This window comes from Apium graveolens, chromosome 3 (assembly GCF_009905375.1).
Source record: "Apium graveolens cultivar Ventura chromosome 3, ASM990537v1, whole genome shotgun sequence".
In the NCBI taxonomy this organism is placed as follows: domain Eukaryota; kingdom Viridiplantae; phylum Streptophyta; class Magnoliopsida; order Apiales; family Apiaceae; genus Apium; species Apium graveolens.
The window spans coordinates 18,165,079-18,170,320 of NC_133649.1; the positions used below are offsets into that span (position 1 = coordinate 18,165,079).

At 36.1% G+C, this 5,242-nt stretch overlaps 1 non-coding gene across 1 annotated transcript; it reads left to right on the top strand.

Moving 5' to 3' along the window:
• Positions 1-310: 310 nt before the first annotated feature.
• Positions 311-417, top strand: LOC141715401 (small nucleolar RNA R71). Its single transcript, XR_012572166.1, has one exon. It is a non-coding gene; the product is annotated as a small nucleolar RNA R71 (small nucleolar RNA).
• Positions 418-5,242: the final 4,825 nt, after the last annotated feature.

The window sequence follows — 5,242 nt, forward strand, 5'->3', positions numbered from 1 at the left end:
AACACAAAGCTCACAAACACAGGTGATCTGATTAACTCTATAATTAGCCAAAGAATTCACCTTCATCGTCAAAGCCTTAAGCTGAGCAGCTATAGCAGTAGCTGCATCTACCTCCAAAATTTCTACTACCTTACCTTGAGGTAGTCTCTGTGTTGGGTTCTGGTATTCATTGGAAGCCATCAGCTCAATCAATTCATAAGCTTCATCATAGCTTTTAGCCCATAAGGCTCCTCCTGATGTTGCATCAAGCATGGGTCTAGAAGTAGCACCCAATCCATTATAAAAGCAGTTAATGATCATCCAATCAGGCATCCCATGATGATGACACTTTCTAAGCATCTTTTTATAGCGATCCCAAGCCTCACATAAAGATTCTCCAGATTGCTGAGCAAATTGAGTAAGTGCATTTCTGATTGCAGCAGTCTTCGCCATATGAAAGAATTTAGTTAGGAACTTTTGAGAAAGATCCATACATTTGGTGATAGACCCTGGTGGAAGAGAATACAACTAGATTTTAGCTTTATCCCGCAGAGAGAATGGGAAAAGCCTCAACTTAATAGCATCTTCAGAAACTCCATTGAACTTGAAAGTGTCGCAGATCTCGATGAAATCTCTGATGTGCATGTTGGGGTCTTCTATCGGAGAACCCCCAAACTGAACAGAGTTCTGTATCATCTGAATCATGCTCGACTTGATCTCATAGATGTTAGCTGAGATGGCTGGTCGGACAATACTAGACTGAATTTCATTAATCTTCGGTTGAGAGTAATCCATCAAAGCCTTCGTATTCGCTTCTGGTTCTCCCATTGCAATAAGAGCTCCTTCTTCAACTTTCTCCTCGACAAGAACTTCTTCAAAAACTTCCTTAGCTACTACAACTACTTCCTCAGCTTGATCCAGTGTTCTCTTACGAAATCGAGAACACGTATACATACACGCTCACTAGAGTACTTGAAACACGACAAGGAAACAAGTAAGTAACAATGTCCAAGTTAATGAACTTTAATGACCACTGATGACAAACACATAAACTAAAAATTAACACCAAGTCCCAGGCAGCGGCGCCAAAAACTTGTTAGGACAAAAATACGCGCTAATATTCATGCAAGTATACGCGATCGCAAGTAATATAGAATCAATTTTAGTTCGTTCCCACAGAGACTGGTTTAGGTTGATTTCAATCAATGCACTTATGCAACAATGGTATGGTTATTATTCAATGCTAAGACGAATAACTAACTGAGATTGTTTATAATAAAGATTATTAACTAGCATGCAATTAACTAACGAGAATTAAAAGGTTGATTTACTTATATAACATAAACATGGGATTCTAACTTCATTACTACTTCATTCAATAGACTTTTTGTTCGTAACCTTAGCATGCAATGGTGATGATACTAATCAGATAACACAAAACTAGTAAATGCCAACTTTCGTTGTACGAATACCCCACTACCAGACATCCACAAAAGAGATAGAAGCTAAATAGACACCAATTATATTGAGACCCTATATGTCTATAGAATTTGACAACATAACGGTTTAATGCACAAGTTATCTATCATGATTACATAGGGCAAGTAAGATGGTTAAAATTACCTATGAATCATGCATATCAAATACATGAACCTATGCTAGCATGGCAAGTTCTAAATCCCTATATTCACTTTCGCTTCAAAAGAGATCAACACGCTATCTTATACGTTCGTGATGCTCATAATACGAATAAACACAACCAATACTAGGTTATCATACAATCACCACACACTAAGGTATCGAAATAATTAACTAAAGAAATCCATAAGTAAATCCGCTACAACCCCACGATAATGATTAGCCCATAATCAGACTCATCATCAACATGGGTTCTGATAAAAGCATAGTATAATAAACGTAGTCTTTATACTGAATAAATAATAAACCAAGTACGTACCAAGAGTAAAAGTTCAACAAACAAGAAACGAGCATCCAAGATTACAACTTAAAACAAAGAATCACAAGAATAAACTAGGTTTTCTTCGCCTTCATTGAATTATGCTATAGGTCTTCTCGTTGATCTCTCCTTAAGTTATGTTATGTCTCCTTCTTGAAAAACGATCTTAAGTTGTCATTATATAGCAGCCCATGCAGATTAAAAGCCCGAAATCAGAATTGTAAGAGAATCGGGATTCTTTCATCCCGACCTGGCGCGGCCGCGCGCTTCACCAGCACGGGCGCGCTGACCTTCTGTACTTCTGCTGCGGCCGCGCGCTAGCCCAGCGCGGGGGCGCCGTCTATCTAGATAAACTTCTGATTTTGCTTCTCTTTAATTACTGGTTTTTGACGGTCTTTACACAAGCGATCTTCATGACAACTTCCAAACACCATTTTAGCATCAAAGCAATTTTAAATCACATGGATCCCTTATATATGCCTGAAATGCAAAAACACTACAAAACACATCAAAAACACAAAATACTTGAGTACAAAACACCAATTCAAGCATTTATAGGACGTTCTAAGTGGACATAAATGCCACTTAACAAGTGTAAACATGAGTGAAGAGAAGAGTGAAACACATGTGAGGTACACGAAACAGAATCACACACTCACATTGAGGAAGAAAGAGAAACACCATATCCCATTCCTTATCCCTAAACATGGTTCTTGGTACTTTGGGTTTCGAATCTATTTATGATTGCAACCTAACTCTTAGGGACCTAACATTTACAGATTGGATTAGAATACTTCGGGATCTAACAAGTTCGGGATATAACAATTGGTAACAATTGGTGATCTCACATTTGGGAGGTATAAGGAGTTGGGAATATTGGTTAACAAGATGATCAACAGTGAATTCATTTGTACAGCATTTAAAGGGACATGGTTAATCAGACTATGACTTGTTATTTCTTTTCCAACCAAGTAAAATATGAGAACTCCTTCAGACAACAGCACACATTCCTTCTCTTAGGGGAGATAAAAGCTTAAGTAATAGTTTGGAGGATTCCTCAAGTAAGAGGGAGAAATAGCAGACAGGAGTAAAAAGGTAAAGCATATAACCACAACACCATTGTTGTTTGTAACTACGGATCCTATTGTACGGGAGAGGTGGTAAACACAAGTTGATTTCCTAGTAATCAGAAGAAGTGGATTGGTTCATCATTGTTCTTCATAAGGGGAGAAGCTGTTTTCCAAAAGGGGAGTACCATTAGTTCTTATCTGCGGATCCTATTATACGGCAGAGGTGGTAGATGAAGGTGATTACCTTTAAGCAGTTGATTCTTATAAGGGGAGAAGCAAGAGAGATATGTGCTTCTCAACAGGAAATGTGGTTGTACAAAAGAAGCTGTTGATGATTACTTCAAGACTGCGAAATATTATCTGGCAGAGATTTGAAGAACCAAGGAAATGAAGATGAAACTATTTGAAGATCAGTTCAGTGCTAGAGAAACAAGCATCTTTCATTTCAGTTACTCAAGAAATCTGGAAATGCAGTATTTGATCCAGAAAACTAGTAGCATTATTTACAAGTCATGGAACTTTACCTTTTCCAAGTTGTTAGTTGAGTTATCCGCTCTATTTAATTTGTTTTTTACGTTTAACAATCAAATAGGGGGAGATTGTTGGTGAGACTGCATAGCTGTATGAACAGTTATGTGATAACTCAACATAAGAACAACACTAGAACATGACAGGTTAATGATACTACGACTACACAAGAAATCAGAAGAAATGAAGACAAGGCAAATACAAAGAATCAGATTATTTGAAAAAGGCTTGAAGTATGTTTATAGGTCACTGAAAGAAGCTCATTAATATGTTCATGCCTCAGTGAAGAATAAAGGTTAAAGACTTTCAAGGTTTCAGAAATGATGAAGATTCAGTGTATAAGTGCTACCAGAAGATTTCTGTGTATTGGCATTGATTAAAGATAGACAGTGTATGAAGTATAGGAATCTGAAGAATTGAAGACAATGTATAGACAGAGGTTAAAGAAGACAGCTGCAGTCTCGAAGTTATACTCACTGACAGGAGTTCATTTATATGTTCAAGCGTCGGTGAAGAACAGTGAATGAAGTATTCAAGATTATAGTAGCAATGAAGACGTTGTCTAAATTACCAGAAAGGATTCCAGTGAAAGTACATTTATTTATTGACATTTAGTGTCTGAAGCGATAAAGTTGTTGCAAGCTTAATAATGTAATCAAGACTATAATACGAAGACCTGAATCGGGGTTAGTCGTTTGTGAACCATACCAGTATCACTAGGCATCAACAGCTCGTGAAAGGAATCTAGATATTATTTTTAGAAGAATTGTTAAGATGAGGAACGTACTTGGATTGAACGTTCATCTGTTAAAGTACGAGAGAGGTGCGTGGGGTATACAGCTAAGCGGCTCGAGGGATTGACCTAGCTCAAAGTTTAATTGTTAAATTAAATAAATTTATTTAATGGAATTTAATATAATTTATTTAATAAACTTAAAATGATTTATTTTATAAACTTTAAATATGTTTATTTTATAAATCTAAATTAGTTTATTTATATAAGTTATATTTAAGTTTATTTTATAAATTAATTTAGTTACAATTTAAATTTAAATAAAAATAAAAACAAAAACAAAAAAAGAGGAAAAGAAAATACAAAAAGAAATGAAAATAGAAAAAGGAAAAACAAAACAAAAAAAGGGAAAAACAAAAAGAAAAGAAAAGGAAAAAGAAAACAAGAAAAGAAAAAAAAAGTAAAAAGAAAATGAAAAAAATAAAACAAAAAAAACCTGGCCACCAAATGTGGTCGCAGGTTAAGAAAACAAAGAAACAAGTTAGTTTACTTTTATTAGTCGAAGGATGATAAGTGTCTGGAACTGGTTGTTGCAATCTCTGAAAGTTGCTCATAAACTGAGCTAATTCACTAGATATAGCACATTGCTCCGTCGCATGCGAACCTGCACACAGCTCACAAACACTGGTTATCTGATTAACACCATAGTTAACCAGAGAATCGATCTTCACAGACAACGCTATTAGTTGAGCAGTGATAGCCGTAGCTGTATCCACTTCAAGAACTCCTGCTACCTTGCCTTGTGGCAATCTCTGAGTTGGATACTGATATTCATTAGCAGCCATTAGTTCAATTAGATCATAAACTTCCTCATAGCTCTTTTCCCATAATGCTCCACCTGATGCTGCATCGAGTATGGGTCTTGACTGTGCTCCCAAACCGTTATAGAAGTAATTGATGATCATCCAATCAGAA